Raw genomic sequence first — 25,373 nt, 5'->3', positions numbered from 1 at the left:
ATTGAATTGTCTTTTCAGTGGCAAGGTTTTTAGCATAAAGTAAGAAAAATAAAATAAAAGCCAGTCATTCTGTTGTCTTACTTGTGGGAACCAGGAATCAGAGCAGTATTTTATTTATACTATTTATATTTATTCCCCTTCTGCATTTGTTCTGGTTTGTTTGTCTTCATCTGTCTCAGATACATTTCAATAAAATAAAATAATGTCTCTGGTTTGTGTTCAGGTGCTGTTAAGAATCACACAGGAGCCTTGGTTTTCTATAGTTTTTAAGATGCCCCAAACAGATTACTGGTGAAACAAAGGACAAGTTATAGCAGATGAATACAAAGAAACAGTGAAGTAATAAGAATGTTCATAATGAAAATAACTCTTAAAAAATTTAATATAGGTTCGACAGTGACTAAAATCAGATACCATGGGAGATGTGAATGAAGCTTTGTAGCAAGTGCAGTGACTTCAGCTATTCCCCTTAACAACAGAGAGCCAGGATCAATCCTTGGTCATGAAACTGAGGACTGTGGGCTGGCTTGCATCCAGGCTGCTTAGTACCAGTTGCATTAGGATGAAAACAGTACATCAATGTTTTGTACCATTTGGGTCCCCTGCAATGCCTCTGAAAGCCTGTTTTGTATCTTTATTTTTTTTCACAATAAACGACATACAATGAAAGGGCTGTGCTGCACATGACCAAAGTGCATTTTTTACTTGATTTTGAGAGGCAGAGATTCAGTGTGGATTTGTAGAAAGGCGGAGCAGAGGGAGCAATACTTTGTGCAGTCTCATGGTTTTGCTGTCCTTTACGAGTACTCCTTTAAGAAGACTGTCTTTAGAATGAAATAGAATATTTCCTTGGTAGGACCTAAATTCACTGAGAGTAGATTAACTGTTGAACTAGGTGGGCAAACGAAAGTCCAAACCCTTCTCTTCTTTCCTGGCTGGCTGTTTCTTTAGCAACATAGAGGTACTCATGATGTTTATTTACTTTCCTCCTTATGAAATGTGGTGGGTTGACCTGGGCCAGCTGCCAGACCCACAGGGCACAGGAGAAAATGAGTTAAAAAAGCCCCTGTGTTGACATAAAGACAGGGAGATCACTTGTCATAGCAGGTCCAAAGAAGACTGACAATCTGTATTCCACTCAAAATTCTCCATATATTCAGAAAGGATACACTTTCCATATAATTTATCAATTAGCATTAAAAAACATTGGTTATATCCTCAGAAATTCTAGTAGAACATGAGACTGAACTCAGGCTTTATCTAGTCTTATCTGTGCAGGATGGCTCTCACATATATGGGTCCTCAAACAGTCCACACAAAGCATCCTTTGAATTCCCATTTCTTCAGCACCATACCACTACATTTATGTTTATTTGTACTCTTCCATGCCAGCAGCAAATATTTTCTTAAGATGCTGCATTTCACCTCATAATGGTATAAGAAAACTTAGAATGTTCCTTTCTTATGAAGAGTGGAACTCCAGCACTCAGTTAGTTCAAGAGCCAAGGTAATTTCTGTACATTCAGATCAGAAAATTGGAAAGTATTATTAGTTGTTGCAATTTTGATGTATTCTCAGCCTAGGAGGAAGAGATTCACCCAGGGTCAACAGGCCAAACTCATCTCTCACATCTGAATGCAGAGTTAGGTATAAGGAAGACAAACCTTAATGGAGAATTTATGAAAGATTGCAAGTTCTGCATTATAAGGGAGGCTGTCAGTAGGTTCGTTATCGTAACATGGGAATTATTATTGCTTGTCGTCTGAGTGTGGCTGAAAAAAGATGGTTTTCAGTCTCATACTTTCTAACTGAAAAGGTTAAAAATTGGTGTCTTGAAGAAAATTGCATATAATTGCAGCTCTGCATATTAAAAAAAGTTGGAATATTGCTCTTTTTAGCATGAGGGAAAATTCAAACTTTGTAATTTGATTAACAATTTAAAAATTTTGCTCTTGAAATGAATCTGTTTAGGCTAATAGACCAGAAATATTTAATTAAGTTTGGACAAATATTCACATGATTTATACTACATACTTCATTCTTCCTAAAGTATATTATTACGACATTGCAAAGTTTCACCTCTGTCAGTTTTAAGGCCTTATAAAGGTGCATTTTTTTGAAGTAGATTTGCAAAAAAAAACCACCCTCTTTTTATTTCATAGTATTGAATTATAAATAGAAAGCCATTAACTGTAATCAAGACATTTTTTCCTGTATTTACAAATTAATTCAATCAAATTAGCTGTCCAGAATATATTATTTCCTGACTATTTGGGGGGAGAGGGGTGTTAATAAAAGCTTTAGTTTTCTTTGCTTTTACTTTTTTTTCCTCAGGTTTTCTTTCTTTGTGTGATTGAAAAGGCATTTTTGGTTGTACTTCAAACAACAAATTAAAGACTTTCATTCTCAAAAGAATGAAGTTATATATGTGCTAGCTAATAGCTTTTGATAGCTTTACAAAATTACTTTGTTCTTTCTTTAGAGTAAGTTTTTGTTGTTTTAACACCTTAAAAGCTTTCTTATATACTGTAACATAGTGTTGTTGCCTTAATACATAAACAACTCTCCGAAATTACTTTCTAGATTATGTTTTCAATAGTAGTCCAAGCTAAGGAGTAGTCACAGTTTAAACAATGCTAAGCATGGCCATCTGACCATACTCTAATTCAAATCCATGTTGGGACATTTTTAGGACACAGTGTTGTTATGATGTCCTCTCTCCCTCCACCTGCTTTACACTAAGCTCCAAAATAGTCTCAGAGGAGAGCCTTCTCCTGAACTGCAGCTTCTTTTAAGGACACAAGGCAAGTCCTGATGAGTTTATTCACAGCCTGTGTCGAAGTCTGATACTTTCTGACTGGGTTCTTTGAGGTATTTCACATGTTGAGGGTGAAGTGTTTAATATCAAATTTATTTACTTGTAGATTATTGATGTTACATGTCATGTTACGTATGATGTTACACACTGATTTTTCCAGGTGATAAAAAATATACTGAAAACGCAATGCAAATTCAAGTGACATCTAGCAAAATACAGCAGGTGCAATGCACAGTTCAGTCACAATGCCTGATTCCCATTACTGATCTCTATAACTCGCCCTCATAATGTTCTCATCCCCAGTCACCAGGAAAGAATACCTGGGTTGAAGCCAGCTCAAAGCTGTTGGTGTCTTTGACATACCTTTCTAGTTGTCTAGTTTTTGTACTCTGTTGGGCTGAGCTGTATGTTTACTCCTTCTATTCTAAATCTGTGACTCAGGGAAATATTTACACCACCAGTTGATCCTCTAGGCTCTTGACAGTGGTTTATCTCTAACAGAAGTGACCCTCTGGTCCCCTTTGTGCTGAGATTTAAGTCAGCTTCTTTGCGTGGCTGTCTAAGATGAGCAGGCATATCACCACCCTTGCCCATATGAACCTTCTTCCTCTGGTGGGTTTTACTCAGTGAATGACATTCCAGCCCTAGGGGTTTAGTCAGTAACAACCTGCTATTGATCTTGAAAATTCTCCCGTCTTTTTCTTGTTCCATTTCCTTTACCCTCACTAGGACTCTTTTTTCCCTGTCCTTGCTGTGTTTCTATATTTGGCTATATAGTTATTTTGTAATACAGTAACATATTTTTCATAAGTATATGAATACCAAATATTTCAGGAAGGGGCCTCAATCTGCTTTTCTACACCAATAATTTTGGAAAAAAAGTTAATTTTTTTCTTGACTCACAACATTTTTGAGAATTATATTGAACTGTAACCTTTCTGACTACAAACCAATATGGAATTTATGAATATTTTAATGCTGAACAAGCAAAAATATATAATGGTATAATCATGCATACCTAAAGTATGATTTTTACTTGTCATTCTGTAGCACTGTATTCATTCTAATTACCATAATTGCTCAATTTCTGCATTTGACTAATAACCTAAAATTAAGGTAACTCATTCATATTTAAATTAAATATTAATTTTAAATTTAATATGATTTGCCTAACTTAAAATAAAAATACCTACATTAAATTCTGTTGTCTTAATTCCCAACTATGTTTTATTTAAATCACGGAACTTTTCCAGTGCCCTGAGGCACACATTTATGTTTGGGACTAGATGATCTCCAGAGGTGCTTTCCAACCCTAACCATCCTCTGATTAAATTATTTTATTATAAAAAAATACTTTTCCAGTGATTCTTAATTACTTTTATGCTTGTTACTTCATTTTTCAGTATCTGAACTAAAAACACTATTCAAAGGTAATTCATGGTTATTCCATTTAATTGGAATTACATGGTATGGGAGGCATAGACCATCACCATCACTTGACTGTGAAAGTACATCCTGTACTATGTAAAGCAGTAAAACTCACATCTGTTAGACAGGCTCATTCTTATACTCAATCAAACTGAAAAACCATTTACACAATGATGGAGTGGGGGATTGTTTGCTTGTTTGTTTCTCTCAATCACTGGAATTGAGATCATGACTAATATTATAGAACATGTCTCCCTGAGAAAGTTAAAGACAAAAGAAATGAGATCAGACCTATGCACTTTTAGGACACGAATTTGTTTCTGAATTTCTTTTTCGCTAAAATGCCATTTAAACATTGATATTTTCAGTGCTTAAAAGGTAAAATCCCTCTTTTGAACAGTCAGTAGACCTCTCATGGATGTTACTGTTTCTTCTCTTCAAGTGAAAATCAGATTGCTATATGCAATCTAACTTTCCTCAGTTCCATTTTCTTAATAGCCTATGTTCAATCAGTTTATGTGATTATTTATTCATAGGGTCCTAAGGTAAAGAGTCACCATCTAATAAATTCTTCAGCTCTTCTTTTTGCATAGCAATTAAAGGGGATGAGGTTTTTCATTTAAAATGTATGGAATATGTAATATTCAGTGACACAAATCAACTGAAACTCTAACTGAGACTTTTTTGAAAATACTGCACTTGAATTCCACTTATTTAGTCATTATGTTTCATATATTCTCTTCACGTATATTTCAGTTGATGTAAATCCAAATTTTATCTAGATAGACTAAAATATTGCTTCATTTGTCATGTCTCCATTGTCATGTACAGCTGGAGAAAGCATTTATGTATGAAAGAGTATTCAAAATAGAAGTAGCTCCTTAATAATTTGTCATTCTTAGCATTTCTTGTGGTTTTATATATATGAAAAGTGCAAAGAAGCATTAAATAATCTTGTACGCTTAATGAAGACATTTGAATCTAGAAACAAAAGGCTTTTCTTAATTGGTTACCAAAAATTAATGGCACTTTTTAAGTTTTTAAGCTACAGACAAAATGGGGGCAATTTCAAATGTATTGTGGTAAAGACAAATGCATGGACATAACAACAATGCCCTGTCATATAACCGGAAGGTTTGTGCTTTAGAGGTAAAGCTGATCTGAAATCTCTTCCTAGCCCAGTGCTCATTCTGCTGACCAAATTAAGCTGCTCTAGCGCTTTTCAGGATTTAGAAAGGCAAGGAAAGGCAACAGAAGGTAAAATATTTCTAGGAGTGTTTTTATTAACTTTTAAGTTATTTTCTTTCTCATACATGAGCTTATTTAATCTCCAGTGGTTAAAATTTCTTTAAATTCCACATCAAAATTTGTAATGCTTCCAGCCCAAACTATTCTATGATTCTGTAATTCTGTGATCAAAAAATTATTGTACAAGAAGCATTTTCTGTCATTTGCCTATGCTGTTCTTGCCTTCCTCCTTCCTTTACATTAGAAGAACTTCTTGTAGACTGTACAGTGAACCAAGATTTGGCTTGAGCATAAAAGAGTAATTTATTCTCTTTTTTTGTTTATTTTGCAGCTGTTTTATGCTCTGGTTCAGCATGTGGTCTTGTAAGCACTTACGCTGGTCTAATGGTGTAAGAAGCAGAATGATAAAACTGAGTCACCGTAAGAAGAGGGCTGAGAACTTTGTTGGTTTTGAGTTTATGTGTATGCTGAACTCCAGTTCAGAGTACTGAAAACAACGTATTTTTATTGCCACAGCATTTCAGTAGCATTTCTCAGATGCAAAGCACATTAATAGGGGTTCCCTGCCTGTGTTAACTGCTGCCAAATTGAAGTACTCTTTGTAGCTTGGTCTTGACCACAGGAACACAGAATTTAGTACTTGGTAACCATCTTATGCAACCTTTTCTCTTAATTTATTGCACCCACATTTGAAAGCTGTCAGGTTTCTTCTACGTTTTTTCCTTCTGAAAATTATTCTTTTGACGCAGGCTGGCTCAAAGGGTCGACACTCGCAGCGTCACTTCCACAACGTCCTCAGGGAACGCCTTCGGTGGCAAAGCAGGGCGCAAGCTGGACGCGCATGCTGCTTCCTCCTCAGAGTAGGCAAGACAGGCAGTCGGTGTTTGGGCTCGCATCAGCCTGGAGGTAAAGCAATAGAGAGGGGCCTCTGGTGTAGGTTCCAACCCAGGTTTATTGCCGGAGGGGCCAGGGACCAGAAAGGCCCTGAGGGAAGCCGTGCATGGCTTTTTAAAGGAGGGTGGAACAAGGTGGGACAAAGGGAAGCAACCAATGGAGTACAACCAAGGGTGAGGATACAATTAAACTTGAACCACTGGGGAAAACAGGGAGGTGGGAGTCACAACAGGGAACCAATGAACAACTGAGGAAAGGAGAACTTTCTAGAACAGGGGGAGGTAACTGGGGTCTGAGAACCACCCAGGGGGATGCTGCTTAGACCTCCAAGCTGTCCCATGATCCACCCTCTGACCCACTGTCATGGGCAGGGAAATCCACCCAATGGATGGCCCTGACTTGAGTGGCGTGTAACAATCTCGGCTCCTGAGTGAGCTGAGCCACCCCAACATTCTTTTATGCTTATCAACTTTATTTCAACATCTTTTAAAAAAATGTATTTATGGTGAAATTGTGCCCATTTGTTCTTGTATCAGTACTATTTGGTAGTTTTGAATACTCCTCTTTTTCTGTGACGTCCCTTTGTTATGAATTTGTAGAAACATTTGGTCTCAACCTTCTTCTTCTTCTTCTTCTTCTTCTTCTTCTTCTTCTTCTTCTTCGTCTTCTTCTTCTTCATCTTTGTCTTCTTCATCTTCGTCTTCTTCGTCTTTGTCTTCTTCATCTTCTTCTTCTTCTTCATCTTTGTCTTCTTCATCTTCTTTGTCTTCTTCTTTTTGTCTTCTTCTTCTTCTTCTTCTTCCTCTTCTTCTTCATTTTCTTCTTTGTCTTCTTCATCTTTGTCTTCTTCATCTTCATCTTCTTCGTCATCTTCGTCTTCATCTTCTTCGTCATCTTCTTCGTCTTCGTCTTCTTCTTTGTCTTGTCTTCTTTATTTTTTGAAGTAGAATAAACTACATGGTATCCTGAAATACAACAGGTTTTCTATGATACTCCTTATTCCTTACATCAGTTTGAGCTGAGCTTCCTTGAATGAGGATCACCAAAATGTTACACAGGACTTCAGTTTGAGGAGATTCTCATACAGTGGCAGTCAGATCTATTCCTGGACATAACCCTCCTGATGTATTCTGACATTGTAACTCCCAGTTTTGCGCCATCTATAAATCTCACTACCTCGTTTTGATTCTGATGTTAAAGAAAGATTAGTCTTAGAATAATGTTTTAGTCAGATTGAGAGAAATTTCCACAAGATTCATTGTTCCTCTTTTCAGAAACATTTTCTGTTTTCTTTTCTTTAGTTTGGTCTTGGTCATAATATCTTTCACCACTTTAAAGCTGTTTCCTGTTAATCTATAACTGTTTAAAGAAAAGAAAGAAACACAGATCAACCAACCAAACTATTTCTAAACTGTCACTTTTGACTAATAGTTATATCTATACATATGGAAGATACAATTAATTAAATCTATACATTTGTGTTTCTTGAAAGCAGATTTAGCTAACAAGATGTAATTTTACTCATGTTAATGCAATTGCCAATTATAATCTGATTTAAGAAAAATACAGCTGTCCGTGTTCTCTTTTTTGTGTGTCTAAAAGGAGCTATTTCCAACATTCTGACCACATTTGCAGGACATGAACTTGCTTAGTCTTGAGCAGGCAGAATATAATAACTGATTGTGTTATGCCTGCTGAATGCCTTGTTTTTCCTAAATTGAATGGCATGTATATCACACAAAATTGTTCAGAGTCAAGGGGGAATTGCAGCTGGGAAAGGCTCTGACACAAACATAGAAGATTACAGTTATTTTACACCAACAGAAACAAATGTAGATCTCAGTGGATAAAATTTCTATCTTCAGTTTGCAAACAAAATAAGTGAGCCTAATAAGATGTTGACTATTTCAGCTGTGAAATAGAGCCAGCAAAGGTATTTTTTATTTTATGGACCAGATAACTCTTGAGGTTTTAGATTCTTATGAATAACAATTTTTTTGTTTGTTTTATCAAAGAAGCAATAGTTCTACAAGACACTGTAATGAAGCCATAGTTACCTTCTATTTCCTGAAGGGACACCAAGATGCAGCACTATTTTACTACAAGCTTGTGCCAACATACTGCTTCTTTTGTCCCATATTGCCATTTTATTATTCTCCAGAGGGAGCCTTCAGCCCTCATGGTACACTGGCAGTGGGACATCCATTTATTAATGTGGTGCTGCTCAGTCCATGTCTTCAAGCATAGGCCAAGTAAAAGTGCTCTGTCATGCTGTGCAACTGGCTGTTCTACCTATACCTCAAAAAAAGTGTCAAAGGAAGAGAAACTGAGCATAAGAGTAACAAAAACCATGAGAATAGTCAGAGATATGAAAACCATGATTACTGAAAGAAGGATTAAGAAACTAGATTGCCCATTCTAAGAAAGAACCAAACAAGAAAACAACATGTAGTGATGAGTAGTATGTTCACCAAGTTCCTCAGATATTTCTGAATACAGTGTATTAGACTAATATAGATGAAGGACTGAGGATTAAGGAATAAGAACTGCAGCATCTATACCCCAGTTCCTAAACTCCAGTGGGGCAAGTCATACCATCTAAATTAGGTGCAAAAATAGAATGTGCAATCAATGAAAATAATCAAGAATCTCTGAAAAAGGTAGAGGGCATCAGCACTAAAGCTCTCATTATGGGGAGAACTACTTTTACCACCTCACTTGTCTCCAAAAACTGGAACTACCTATTGTTACCTTACTAGTAGATGCATTGAACATTATTAGATTAATTGTGGTAGTCAACACAAGATTAAAGGATCAGCCTTTCAAAAGACACAAGTAGGGTGCCTTTGTCACAAGGCCATGAAGCTCCACAACATGCTCAGAAGCCTTGCTAAGGATGTGTAGATGGTTAGGATACCCTACAGGTCTTTCTGGAAATCTTAGCCTTCTGAATCCTTTTAAAGTACAAATTTTAGAATATCCACTAACAGTTTTGCCCAGGTTCCTCCCTAACAAAACTAGTGAGCTGAAGTGTACTTGCAAATGACTGGGGGTTTTTTGGTTTTGGTTTATTTATTTAATTTTTTTTCAGTTTACTACATTGTTTTGGGATTTGTATTTTAGTTTTCTTTTTCTGGTTTTTTTTTTTTTTGCTATTAAAAAGATAATGCAGTAACAGATTGCTATCTAAATGAATAGGTACTTCTGCCCTTTAGTTTAGTTTTGTTTGTTTTATTTTTCCACTCCGCATAAGTTTCAACCTAAATTCTTATCATGATAGTGATAGTGCTGAAAAAATCAGTACTTTTAATCATCTGTCTGAGACAGAACTCTGCTGATCTATTACAACAATAACATTTTTTCTTTAAGGGATTAGGAATATACTGAAATGAAGAAGATATTTTTTCTTCTTTTTCTTTTTTTATTCAGAAGTATTATGTATAAGCATACACTACTTTAATTCTTGATAGAGATGAAGAGTTGATCATTTACCTTTGCATTGAAACTAAATTCTTCTCACTATTGCAAAGACAGGCTATAAGGCCAGCCTATTAATAGCTTTTCAAGGAGCTGTCTCAGTGGCTCAGCAAAGATTTGGAGAAATCATTCTTGTGTAACTAACATAGGGATTATGAAAAGAGCTTTAGCTACATCATTCCAGCAAAATTTCGTGTCATATCAGAAGCTCAGGACCACTACTTGCTGTGTGATAAAACACAGTTATCAGGATGCTCCAACATATGGAGACATTGTTGAATTGCTGGCCAAGAACTAGAAAACGCGTCTGAAAACACATACTTTTCTGTCTTATGCCACATGTCCTGCAAGTATTGCTGAATAACTCACACCTCCTCTGAGATTTTGGAGGCCAAAAGTTCTGGTTTAACCTGAGTGTGTTAAGAGAGAGATATAACAGACAAATGAATGTGAATTAGATAGTTTGAAAGAAAAGGCAATAAAAGAACATAGAGTAAAGAAATAAAATGGAAGTTGAAAAATATTCATGGGAAAAAAAAAAAAAAAGAAATCGAACAAGAATATAACCAGAATAAACCGAATTATCCAAAGCATATATCCTATTCAAAATTACTATGCACATCATCATGTGCTGGTTTAGGTACTTTGACTCATAAAACATTTTTTCTTAGATCAAGAGGGCTGAAGCTTTCCTTCATGGTAATATTTTTGGAATATAATTTACCAGCTGTAGCCAAAAGATATTTCTTATTTTCACCTGGATAGAAGATGAGAACAAGAAAGTTGTTACTTCTGTCTGCTGTGCTTTTTTTTTCCACCTCGACGCTTGATGGGATTGCACATTGAGACCTTTAGAGCTGAAATAAGTGAGTGTATCAGTCTAACAAAAAGAAGATTGAACTCAGGTCTCTGACAAGCAGGTCTTTTCTTCCTTCTTTTCATGTTGCTCTCAGCTTTACCCTCCAACAAAAATGAATGTCAAGTAACATACATATGTGTATGGAATATATGGAAAATATTTATATATTATCTAAATTATACACATACATATATGTAAATGTACCCATACATATGTGAATACACATTCACATACAGATTTCCATGCATGTATCATCCTGTCTCACACAGAAAGACATGAAAAAACGTATACATATCTGTGACTCAATATTGTTAACAGTTACAAGTACACATTAAACAGCATTTACACACATCCATTCTCTTTTCACTGTACAAATATATAAAAAGTTAATTTTCTCATAATTTTTTGTAGGTAAAGCATAGACATATGTATTAATTATAAAACTAAATATTTTCCAATTTCAAAGTCATTCTAGAAAACTGCCACTGATGAAGGACCAAGTTATGAATCCCTGACTGGAAATAGCAACCAGATATTCAGATTATTTTATATTAATGGCTTTCATATATGCTAATCTTTATTAATTATTCACAATGATCTCACAGGATAGCAATGACATAAACAGATTTGGTTTTTTAGAATCTTACATGTGATTTAATATTTAGTAAGCAGTCTCACTGACACTAGTATGAATGTATGAGTAACTTGGCTGGGCCAAACTTCTTTTATTAAGACATACTGCCAAAACTCAGTTGAACGGCTACCTGAAATATTCATGTGTTTAACACAGCTAAAATGCCATCCCACTGTGTAACAGTTGCATTTATCTTCTATATTCATTAATTATAATGAGTGCCTATATAACTATCCTAATAATTTTTTCTTCCTGAGATGTACAATATATCTGTCTCTAGCACCTAAAAAAATAAAACTAAAATAACTTTCAAAAACGTTTAGAGCAAGAAAACACCATTACATTTATAAAACTTAACATGTATGCAGTTTTCCATACCAAGTTAATTTTCAGATTCAGGAAGACACACTCTGCAAATGAAGACACAGTGCTCTGTGAGCTGAATGTGAGCTAAAATGCTGCATTCAAAAAATGCTATAGACATTTCAGAAGTAGTTTTGAAAGGTGGTCTGGGCACTTCTTGCTGCAATATGACCACAACATGATAATGACAGAGAGCAGTGAAGATGTGTGACACAATTATTTATTGGAATGACAAAGCTATTGGATAAAAATCATTAACTTCAGTAAAACCAGAAAGGCAGTATAACCCTGTAGTGACTATGGTGCTAATAGGAATTCAAGTCCATGACTATACACTCATTTAGAGACTGAGATTTTAAAATCTAGTCTACTTTACCTTTGACTTATCATAAATCTAAGCTTTTAGTACACTTATACATTATCTTTGAAATACATTTTGCAGTGAATGGCTCTTTGACATCCTTTTCTATTTAGGTAGGCTTATACCTGTTGTGCACTTTTTACTGTTTAAAGATGAGACCATATACTTTTTATTGGGTTTTGCTCCCAGTAAATCTATTTATGAGACACCATTTGATTTAGATGTTATTTTCTTATACATATAATGTAAGTTTCAAAGCTTTTTAAGGTCTTTTTAATCCTTTTATCTAAATTCATTCAGCATTGGATCAGATCTATCATCATAAACTGACTCACAAATGTATTTAACAGTAAAACTTACAGGAAGTGATACTTTTGCTACCTCAAAATTCAAATGGTTTTTCTACTTATGATATCATCTACAGTTTGTCTAGTTGATATCTGACTCTTTGATCAGAGACAAAAAAGCCCAAAACCCCCCCAAAATTCATTTTTTTCTCGTCATCTGACACTTTTTATACCAATGAAAACAAAAATTAGCTTTCTTGCCCATTATACACTATTGATACAGGACTGAAATTTCACATAGATTTTGAAGTTTTCATAAGCAGGAGTCTTCATCTGTGAGAAATAAATGCCCCTGTATATTGCCGTACTCCAGAATATTTTCCACCAACTCTTATCAGCATTGTCATGCACCGCAAAATTACATGGACACAGAGAGAGTATCTAGTAAAGTTCTTAAGTCTTTTTGCAATAGTTCTAGCATTTGTATCCAGTCAGGAAATGCATCTCACTGACAATATCACTAAACATCTACACTTTGATAGTAGTTTGATTCAGTTACCAAAATACAGGTGTCCACTGCCAGCAGTCATGCACCAGGACATCCTGTCTCTTGTCCAGCTGCTACTCAAAACAAATTTTATGTTTGTCAGCCATCTACCATTGTCTCACCTATTCCCACCCTTTCTTCCTGTAACCATATATCGTTATATTGTTTTGAGAAGGAGCAAGAGGTAAAGAAATACATCTCCTTGCAAATACTTTTGGCTCTTTGACCTATTTTTTTAAATTGATTTTTTCTGAACTAAACTCAAAAATCCAAGGATTTCATGTCCATATTACACTTAATAACTGTATAGTATCAAGCATGCCATGGTTCTCTGAGTAAACACAGGAAAGCTTATGAAGCTTGTGCAAGCTTTTACACCATGCCAGCTTTAAGGCATCAGTCTTTAATCAACAATATCCATGTCTGAAACAATGGAATTATGTTTTGTCATTTTCTTTTCTTCCTCAGGTTTCTCTCGGCCCTTGCCTGAATTTTCCTCAGAAAAAGTTTCAGCATTAATTCTAAATCAGATACAGGAAAGAGGGAAATCTTCAAGCACTTTTCAGGTGTTCACAAAAAACAGTTTTAAAAAAATATATTTTCAAAGCAAATTACTTTCCGTGTGTGCTGCTGGTGTATAACACATCCAGGCTGCTTTCTGATTTGTCCCTTTGCTTTGTTACTGTGTGACATGTTGATTCTAAAGCTGAAAGGCTCACTCTCGTAAATTTCTAGTGATAGAATTATTATCAGAAACCATATAATTTGATAAAATGTCTTACTGGACACAAAATTACATTCAAATTAAAGCTCTCAAGGAAACCATGTGCACAGCCTAGTAGCAACAGCTTAAGGGCAATGGAATTTAGTCAGAAAATGGAAGAAGGTCAAGAAACAGAATTTTTTTACTGTAGGAACTATTAAAATGTAACAAATCAAAACACCATCTTGGTGTATGCAGCTCCAATAGGCAACAGTAGTTCCTGAGAGAAAGATAGAATATAAAAAATCTGGTGTGGTCTTTCTGATGATTTAGTACCACAAATTCCATTACTTCACAATTTCAGTTTTTGAACATCCTGAGCATGTGGACCTCTGGACTGATCAACAATTCTTGGTTAAATAGTAATTACATACTGAAGTAAACACAAGCATATTTCTGGCCTCTCTTTGACGAGACTGTCCATATGTATTTTGATGGTATCAAAATGTGGGACTAAAAGTTAGTAATAATTCATTATTGTGTATCACTAATATCTCTGTAAAATGTGTTAGCTTTTAAAAATCCTAAAGGTCTTCTCAATTACTAGGACTGTTGGAAACCCCTGCAGCCTTGGCAGAAATCAGAATATCCTTTGGCACATTCTCTAAAGATGCATGAATTAAAAATTTTACTGCTATTAGATGTATTTTCAACTTGTCAACACTATGAAGAAAAATAGTCATCAAACAGTGATTTTAATCTCTTTGTTTCTACCTCTAATAAAAAAAGATACAAAATTTGTAAATTGGATTCACTGATGTCCTGCATTTTCTCTTCCTCTGTTGCCTTGTCAAACACCCTTTTCCCTATTCTGTGATTTATTGTTTCCACATGTTAAAACTGGGTTGTCTTCTCCAGAAGAAGATTATAACCTAGTACATGGTCTTTGCAGCATACAGATGAATCTCACAGAATTTCTAGATTTCAGAGTAACACAAATATGATTCATCTGTTTGTGAATATAAGCAAGAACATGTGACCAGCAGCTCTGTTTATCTTCACTGTAAAGAAGTTTCTGGGCTGCAGTTCATGTGATACAAATTTTTATGTATCAAATAGACTATGGGAGATGTGGATAGAATGAAATCTATGTCTGCATTCATCACCCACCTTCTGGTAAGTGCTTTTATCTTTTTTTTTTCCTTACAATAGCAGAAATATGAAAAAATTTCTTTCCTGACCTTGAGGCAGTAGCTTGCCAAAGCCTTTCTAACCAATAAATTTGTGAAGCACATAGAGGACTACCAAGGCGATTCTCATTAACATCACTTCAGTAGCTGACAAGGCCCAAATAAATATGCCCTTGCCATTTCCTTATGACAATGAAATGAAATAAAATTCCTTAGTCAGTATTCAAGTGTGCTTTCTTGAAAGAGAAGAAGAGTAGGCTAATATTCAGTCTGTGTAAGGGGAAAATATGTTCTAGAGCAAAGAAATTAAAAGAAACAACCAATTTTGTACCATATCCCAGAAAGACATTTTTATTTGTTACTTTGTCAGAAGTGACAGGATATTTAGATTCACTTCTAATACAGATAGTCAGCTATGAAGTTGTGGCTAAAGATACCTTTAGTTTTTGAAAGCTATATATTTTTTAAGGTGGTTTTGTTCACATGTTCCTTTCAAAAATAAAGCTACCTGTGGCTACTAATGTCTTTCCCATTTCTAAATTAGAAAGAAATACACAATGTTTTTCTACCCTTAACTGTGCTGACATCTGCAAGAGTGACCCTAAAGATAGATACTGAATAACAAGGTGTGACATTAGAAAAAATAAGGATAGTTGAAAAATCAAGACCCTCTAGATTTTTTATTATTTTCTGTGCTGGGAAGATGGGGCTAGACTTGACAGAGTGCTTTTTAATATTTCCAATAAAGAATTTTTTATAAAGTAAGGGTGAGTTTCCTATTTGAAGGAATCATGAGCATTGCTCAAGAACAGAGTCCTAATATGAATTAGCTTTCATGCAATGTGTACAGTCAGGGACTAATAATTTGAAGCAAAACAGAAAGTTAGCTGAAGAGCTAGTCTAGGTAACACAAAGAAACATATCTCAAATCTAATCAGAATTTATGGCAAACATTTGATTTTCTGCCTACTTCTATGAGTAGTTTGCCACAACCAGAACACAGGACATCAGAGCACACACTACACAATTTTCTATCATTACTTTTTATGGATAGTTCTTAAGATATTATTTTTGACTGAGAAATCATGTATAGCCAGAATGTCTCTCTTTGACAGTTCATAATTTTCTTGGTACTCCAACCGTACTTAGAGAGTAAAAGTTTTGCAAAATGCTTTGAGCAGTCTGAAAAGTTAAACATTTCTGGAGTACCATGTGACTCTTGTGTTCTGTAGTTTGGTCTTGTTCCCATTTGTACACTTAGTGCATATAGTGGATCAACGTACTATTGAATTACTCTTTCAAGGTTTTTCAAGGCCCTTCTGGAGTATGTCTACAGATGGGTACAGATGTACCTTATTTCTCTCAGACTCACTGTGTTCAAGTTAATAACTTTGAAAGCAAGACTCTTAAAATGCTTCTATGCCCATGTAAAAAATCTTTGGCTCCAGTACAAGTAGAAATTCACAGATGTCCCACTTAACATTTAAAACTTTTGACTTTGAATACCTGTTCTTTTCATCCTTTGTTTTCCAGAAGAAAGAAATGTAATTAACATTACTGAATGCTCTCTACTTCACATTTCTAACAACTTGACATCAGTGTTTGCTGTGCTGGTAAAATCTGTGGCCTCTGGCTTGTTTCAGAATATTAAGATTCAAGAAGTTTCACATAAAAGTACAGTGTAGAAGATCCTAACATGGGCATGTGAGCAATAAAAGCTCCTTTCCTTTTTTTTCATAAAATTATATGATAATCCATTTATTTAGGTTAATATTCTTCTTTTTTACAATCATAGAATCACAGAATATGCTGATTTGGAAGAGATCCACAAGAAGCATCAAGTCCAGCTCCTGGCCCTGCACAGCACCATCCCCAAGAGTCACATCGTGTGCCTGAGAGCATTGTCCAAACACTTCTTGACCTCTGTCAGGCTTGGTGCTGTGACCACTTCGCTGGGGAGTCTGTTCCAGTGCCCAAACACCCTCTGTGTGAAGAACCTTTTCCTAATATCCAATCTAAACCTCTCCTGACTCATCTTCAGGCCATTTCCTCACGTCCTGTCACTGGTCACCACAGATGAGATCAGTGTCTGTCCCTCCTCTTCCCCTCACGAGGAAGTTGTATCTGCAATGAGTCTCAGTCTCCTCTTCTCCGGGCTGAACAGACCAAGTGACCTCAGCCGCTTCTCATTTGGCTTCCCCTCAAGGCCCTTCAACATCTTTGTCACCCTCCTTTGTTCACTCTCTAATAGCTTAATCTGTTTTTCATATCATAGCACCCAAACCTGCCCCCAGCACTCGAGGTGAGGCCACCCCAGTGCAGAGAAGAGTGGGACAACCCCCTTCCTTGCCCGGCTTGCGATGCTGTGCCTGATGCACCTCTGGACATAGTTGACCCTCCTGGCGGCCAGGGCACTGCTGACTCATATTCAACAGTGGATGATGTAACTAGGCATTTATTGAAAAAAAAAATCCTTCCCAAATTATGTAGTCCAAAAGCCCTAACAATTAAGTTTCCAATGGCTCAATCATCTATTTAAATTTCTGCTCTAGATTCTTTTGAGTCACTGAATTGTCCAATTTTACATATCCCTTCTTAATGGACTTTTTTTTTAGCACTGAAAGCCTCCTTAATAAGTCTTTGATTTGTGATAATTTGTGTTTAAGACTGTGTAAGAGGATGGTGTCAGCAACAGAGTAAATCAAAAACTTAATAATTTCTTTCTTCTCTCATTCTGTTGAGTTTGCAGCTACAATTGCAATTCATTACCTTGAAAATCATAATTTGATTTAAAAATCCGGATATTAAAAGGGAAGGCTCTCAAACCAATCAAGTATGAACACTCAGTTATCTTGAGGCTAACGGGTCATTTGCTGTAAGGGTCAATGTTTTTTACCTAAAATGAAAGCAATGCTTTATTTTTTTTCCTCCTGTCTGTGCTTTGCCAGTCTGCCTCTACTGTGTAAAAGCACTGCATTTCAATAGTGTTATGTATCTAGGAAACGTATTTTATTTTATTCTTGTAGCTAACCTATGTAAGAAATGCAGATACAGACAACATAAACATTCATCTTTAAAATATATGCCAACAGAAATCTTTGGCTACAGAGGAACTAAAATTGCAGGAGACAGACAGATTTTCTCTCACTATATTCTTTAAGGAAAATATCAAATTGGACACTTTTATTTTTTTCTCTGTCTCTACCTTTTATTGGCAGGAACCAGAGGGATGCTGGCAGACAGAAGGTTACGGAACATTTTTAATGCCTCCTCTTTAGCTCACTGTAAAGCTGGTGAGTGAGTAAATCTCTGCTGGATGATTTCACGGCTCAGCATGACCATCATGTAGCAAGGCAAAGAAAGTGCTTTTGCCTTTTCTTTTTTTCTTTTTTTAATGCTATAAGCAGAGGTCCAAAAAAGCAAAAGGATCTCAAGTGGTTAAGCACAAGGGGGGATGACCAGCTGATAATTAAAATAGTGAATGACATGGAGGCAATGGTGTACAAGAACAGTAACTTAATTCCCTACATTGGAAACAGAGCTATGTTTCTGACTCTTTGTTAAAGAAATGGTGAGCTACTATGTGACTTTATTGTGGGGATTTAGACATAATATAGCTTGCCTAACCTAAGGTTTGTGCAGATCTCACAGGATTCCAGCTTGTTTTTTTTTTTTTTTGTCTTGATATTGCCCTTAAACATTTACATAACTGAAATTTTGATTCAGCTATATTTTCACTTTAGCTTGAACTTTAACTCATAAAATCATAACTTCAAGATAGGAGTCAGTGGTTTTATTCAGCTGGCCTGAAATTGTCAGACAAACCAATGCTGGAAGATTTAAAACATGTTTATCCAACATAATCTGGATTAAATCTGTTCAGCAAAGACAACTGATATTTTCTTGACCAGAAATCCTAGTACATGACTTCACAATGATCCTGCTGCACATGCATAGGTCAAGTATATATGCATGGAAGGTCTGAATCAGGATGTGTTGGACTAATTCGACAATGGGCAGATACGATTTGTATATTCTCAGAAAATCCCAAGCATTAGAATTATTGCATGTGCAGATTGATTGCACTCTTGATGAAGAGTGGAATATCTGGTTTAGATCTAACTTGAAGTTGTTCTTCATATGTTGAATGAAAATTTATTATCTAGGATTTATGTAGAAGTAATTTTTATAAGTGTTTTCAGAATGTTAATTGAAATAATTTTTATTTATAAGAATGGTGCTATAGTTCAGCCATACCAATATTTTAATATTTGCTGGTATTCAAGAGACTTTTACATGCACTTTAAGATACAGACCTTACACATTATCAGACATATATCTTCTGATTAGCATTTAATTATCTTTCTCACTCTGTTACAGATTATGACAGAATAATGAAAGTAATATGAAAAGCAGTTCTGCATATATTTTCCATGAAGAGACACTCATCTGAGATACTGAATAATTCAAGATTAATAGCAGGTTGCTCAAGTCTTGACAAGAACTAGTTATCTTTCTTCCTGAAAAGGGAGTAAAACAAGAACAGGATAGTAGCAATGCAGAAAAATAGAGTGCTTGTTCCAAAGTGTATCCATAAACTAGGTCATCCATTACTGGGTATCTGAACTCTTGTAGTATTACTTACAGACACATCCAGGGTAGCATGAATTTTATCTTATGTTAGTTGTCTACCATACAGCTGAGCTAGTCACCCTGGGTTCTCTTTATAGTCAATAAAGAGGCACTATTTAGGGAGAAATTCACCTGACCTATTTCTGACACCTACTTTAGGATGAAACGATTCGTGCCCTAGAAGTGCTTATTTCTCTTCACTGACCAAAGAAGGAGCATAGAAAGACTAGCTCACCTGTAGAGACATATATTGAAGAGGCCTGAGAGGAGCCTTATCATTTGATTCTGGTCCCTACTTTAATCAGTAAATGACTAGTTTTACAAGAGAATGAGCTTTCAAAACATGATTGAAAGCCTTGTTCTTCAGAATATTCTGCTAACAGGTATCATATGCAATGCTCAGTAAGAACAGTGATTCCAGTTAGATGGAATGGAAAATAAACCTGAAACCAAATGGTTTCCTACACCCCAGAGACTCACTATGATCATGAAGTTTTGAACTAAACAGAAATGACATCAAACACTTCCACATTCTTCCTTAGCTCTTACTTTCCTTGAGCATACCACAACCCTGGTTTCTCTCTAATGAAATATCTGATCAAAATATTTTTAATAATTTTTTAAAATAAAAAATAATATTAAAATAGCATGAACTACATACTTATACTTTTTTTTTCTTTCCTTATTTCTGGAGTAATTTGACAGATTCAACTTAAATTTGTAAATTGCTTTGAATGTTTCATACTAGAGATTTAAAAAACAGAGAAAGATTTATAATTTATTCCTTAGCACTAATTTTGTTGTATCTTCACTGAAAAAGTTTTTTCTCTTCTTCTGAGAAAAACCCCAAACTCAAACTTTCAACAAGTACAATAACACTTGGTAGCACTAATGTTCCATTTTTTTCATCTTCCCTATAAAAGAAGATTCAGTTGTCATATAAATATTTTTAATTGCCATTATTAATGTTTTTTCGTAAACCTTCACTTCTTTTATAATGGGGAAATGATAAAATCGTTGCTTTTTATAAACTTCTTGAACTTTCTTCTTTTTTTTTTTCTTACTATCTTTTAATACTTATCTGTTGATGACTCACTGCTTGACCTATTCTAATATTCAAAAGCCAATCCCTCAATCCTTTAGGTATTGTACTGTAGCTGTTACACTGGAAAGCAAATTTCAAGGTATATCATTGAAACCTGTAGGGATTCTATGTGCAAAATAACAGCTAAATGATCATTTATATTTTGTAGATTAATCCTCTGAATAATAGATAGTTATTACACTCTTAGTAAATTTTTCATGCTCTGTGCATGCTCTTCAGGAGCTGCACTAGAAATGACACAAGAACTCTGGCTACTATTAACAGACAAAAGCTGATTTTGAGTTTCTAATTACTTTAAGTATGATTAAAAGAACTAAATGGTTGGACCACTCAGATATTTTACATGCACATAATTTTCCTGTATGAATTTAAAGAAAACGTCAGTCAATTTCAATTTGAACATACTTGCTTTTTTTAGTATTTTTTCCCACATGCATATTCATTCCAACAATTACAGTTCAGTCAAATATTTGTAGCAGGATGTGGAGCTGATAATTATTTGAATATGCTTGTTTTCCAGACAACACACATATTCATAGCCAGAGTTACCAGTAGAGTAGAGTTATGCTTACTATAAGAGGAGGAAAGGATAAAGAAGACGTAATGTAAAAAAACCTGAATTATTCTTAATATATGACAAATTTACTATAGAGATTTCAGAGGTACGTATTTTTCAACTATGCTAAGTGTAAACGGTATTTTTGTGCTGATTTCAGAGCTGGTAAATAGCAACTACTTAACAAAAAAAATCCATTTAATTCTTTGTAAACAACCATAAGTCTAGAAATCATTTTTTTTGCTTATCACATGTTGTGTTAGATTTAGTTTCAAAATTTTGATCCCTAAAATTATTTTTGTAGCTATAGGGAAGACATAGATACTGATATTAAGTCTTCATTGACTATGTTGGCTACATCACCACTGAATATAAAGAAAGATTAGATACCTAATTAATATATAAACAACTACATTCAGCCATCAATGTTAAAGTCTCTACATCTTGGAGCTGAATGTAATTCTTTAATACATGGACGTTTAGGTTGTACTAAACTGTAGCCCTCCTCTCTTTCTTTTCAAATGCTAGATCATGATAATAATCTTCTGGAATGTGGCTGACTCCCCTGTAGTTCCCCGGATCCTCCTTCTTGACTCTGGAAGACAGGAGGGACATTCGCTTTTTTCTAGTCCTCTGAAACCAGCTCATTATGTCACCATGTTGCCATTACTTTCCATGGATGATCACAAGTGGTTATTACTTTCCCTGGATAATCACAGTGATATCAGCTGTCTGGTGTCAGTTCCTTCAGTGCTTGTGGGTACATGCTACCAAATCCCATAGATCTCCTTGTGTCCAGTTTCTTGAAAAGGTAAAACTTCTCAAGGTCAGACTTTTCTGCAGGTCTCAGGAACCAGGGATCATTGAAAGCCAGTCTTAACAATAAAGACCATGGAAAGAAGGCATTGCATATCTCAGCCTTTTCCATGTCCTTTGTTGCCATGCACTCTGCACCCCTTAGTAACAAACATATTTTCTGGGTCTTACTTGTGCTGCTGATGTACCCGTAGGAGCCGTATTTTGATCTTCATGGCCCTTGCCAGATGCAGATCCAAATGAGCTTTTTCGTATCAGGTATATCAACAGCAAAAGCAAGACTTATCCTGGGCTGCACAACCTTCCCAATAGTAAGGAACTTGTGTTAGGAATCATTACAAGCCTTCTTTCTTGGACTGTGCCATCTTTCCCAAAGAACAGAAAATCAATGTAATTCATAAAATTTCATATATACATGTGATTGAAATGTTTTACTGTCTGAGTCCCTCTACTTTCTGAACTGTTACTTGCCCTTCAACACCTTTGTAACATCACTGCCTGTATTTCTTTGTATAAGGAATGAGAAGGGTACAAATATTTTTGGAACATTTTTCAGCATTTTAGACCATACATAGCATGAGTGATGTTCTAAACATGGCTATTGAATTGACTGTGTAAGGTGCTAACAATTATCCCTAGTCTGGAACTGTCTGGTTAATATCTACATATGCTACATTAGAAATATTGTGTGCCTAAGCTTCATTCACCTGCCCATGTTAGCTGGCATTTTTCATTACCTGTAGGCAATTGAATTGAGCCCCAGATGCTAGAAAAAAATGACATGAGATGAACACTTATAACCAGCAATGAGATAAAAGAATTATTTTAAAATACAAATCTTTCAAAATAAAAAACTTTGTATCTGTTTTACCAGGTCCTCATTGCTTCATTTTGATAAGTGCAAGTCCATTTTTAATCTAAAAAATAATTGCCAATTTTTTGATTTTTGAATTTTGATTTTGTTAACTAAATCTAGGCATTGAAGCAGAACATTGACTGCTAATGTCTTGTGATGGTCATGTTCACTTTCCTTGTGTTGAGGATGAGACCTTCAAACTCAGAATAAGGTCTCTCTGACTACAGAATTGAAAAAAAATATAACAAAAATCTGACTATAATATAATATAATATAATATAATAAAATATATCAGTTGAGTTACTGGTAAAGCATATGAAAGCATATGCATGGCCCCTTAAATATATTATATTTGCAGGACTGCTACAAGCTGGTAGATTGTTTTATATTCAAATGGAACAATTATTTTGTTTCATTTGGTTTTTTTTGTTTTTTTTTTTTAATAATATAATATAATATAATAAAATATATCAGTTGAGTTACTGGTAAAGCATATGAAAGCATATGCATGGCCCCTTAAATATATTATATTTGCAGGACTGCTACAAGCTGGTAGATTGTTTTATATTCAAATGGAACAATTATTTTGTTTCATTTGTTTTTTTTTGTTTTTTTTTTTCAAAAAAAAAACATTTGTTCAAAAAAAAAAATTTGTTTTTTTTTTCAAGGCACTTACTTTCCTTACATAGGTACAGCACATAATTTTATCTGCCTCTTCAGAGAAACATTGCAGAACTGAGGCTCTGTGGTATTCAGAAACCCACAACACAAACCTGTCTGCAACAGTAATTCAACTCCTGGTTAACATCAGAAAGTTTAGGTGCCCTTGAACATCTGCAGATCCAGAATATCCAGAGTTTGCAAACTCCAGGACTTAGATTTGCTGTACATCTACAGTAAATCTGAAAATTATTTGAATTATAAAAATGCACTGTGTTCACAGCAACCTACATAATGAAGATGTCCAAAAGCTATTAGGCCCAGTTTACATTCTACTGCTACACTTCTACTGACATAACTATATTGTCATAAATGCAGTCAAAATTACAAAACAGTGAAACTTGCATACATATAAGGTAAAGCTAACCCAAGCTTTGACAATACTTTGGATACTGACTGTTGGAAGATGTGAGACTGTACAAAAGGGAAGATTATTTGATACTCTCTACACATTTATATTTTCCATTTTCCACTTCCTTTTTCTTATTCAGATATCATTCAGAAATAGACTTCTGGTTTTATCCTCTTTCATTTGGGCTTTGTACTGCTGCTTACAGAAGTAGGCATGTCAAGATCTTTTTTTGCCTTATTTACAGTCTAACTTTAGATCTGCTCTAACAAAGGAATGCAACAAGCAGTAAGAAATGGATGAACTGATGAAAGACAAAAGATACTGAGCAAACACAGCTGTTCAATTAAAAAATGAACATATGGATATTTCCATTTTATATTAAAAAAAAATACCAAAATACATTGTATTTAGAAAAAACCAGCAACAATGAAAATCAAAATAATTTCTCAGCATCTCATCTCACTTAGTACATTGTAGGAGACACAAAATATACAGATTGTTTTATGCAAAAATTCAATACTCTTCCTGGGCTTTTTCAGAATTTCAGATCATCAGATGGTGATGAACAATCATTAGAATGCCTTTTGTCAAATTATTTTTCTCAAGTTATTTTCATTAAAAAAAAAAAAAATCTGAAAAAGTCCTGTGAATTTGTACCCAAATATATAAGTAAGAAAGGATCTCAACTAGTTGTTAAAACCAAGTTACACAAAATCAGACTATTAGATGACATACAACAAACTAGAAAATTTGAAAACTAGCAGTCTGAGCAATGATTTGTCATCTTTTCTTTTTTGCATGTCTTTTTCAAGTGAAGCAATACATTATTTGTATTTCCTCTCTTTACTTTATCCTCTTTTCAAATGGACATCTCTCCAAGTTTCTTCAAAGGCTTCTCCACATCCTTCCCCTTAACTGAGGAAAGAATGATGACTGAGCCGTCAGAAAAATATTGAACAGTATTCAATATCTGTATATAACTTTTCATAATAGACCCCTATTATCAGGTGCTTCAAAGTGTGTTAGACTTTCAGAGCTAAACTTTTTTTACTCCTAAAAGAGATTTAGGTAAAATACATTGATTTTCCCATTTTAAAAAATCTGTGTAATCACTTTGATGAGATTTACTTTATGAACAGAAAAATTAGAAATGATGTCACCCTCAGGTTAAAGAACAATGTTTTCTGTCCCTGTAAAAAAAAACCTCTCCATGTCTGGCCATATACTTCCCTCAAGTTTCTTTTTTTTTACAATTAATAGAGTCTGACATTAATATCAAGGTTACTGTCCTTATGAATAATGCCTCCAAAGCTAGAACTGCAGTGGTAGGCAGCAAAGGGAGAAATAACAAGATAGGAAATAGTGTATGGTGAACCAAGGCAATGATATAGTGAACAAATACAGGATATGTTAGCAAGAGAAAAAAACAGAACAGTGACTGACCTTAATGTACATGTAAGAGGGACACAGAATTCTTGCAAATCTAAAATAAAATCACAACACATTATATAGAAGTCTCAATCTGCA

General features: G+C 34.9%; 1 pseudogene; it reads left to right on the top strand.

The window, feature by feature from the left end:
• The window catches only part of LOC108446295, a 112,935-nt pseudogene extending 106,577 nt beyond the window's left edge, over nucleotides 1–6,358 (top strand).
• The last annotated feature ends 19,015 nt before the right edge of the window (nucleotides 6,359–25,373 follow it).

This window comes from Corvus brachyrhynchos, unplaced genomic scaffold (genome assembly GCF_000691975.1).
Source record: "Corvus brachyrhynchos isolate BGI_N302 unplaced genomic scaffold, ASM69197v1 scaffold12, whole genome shotgun sequence".
NCBI classification, from domain to species: Eukaryota; Metazoa; Chordata; class Aves; order Passeriformes; family Corvidae; genus Corvus; species Corvus brachyrhynchos.
This window is presented reverse-complemented; position numbering and strand designations above follow the sequence as displayed.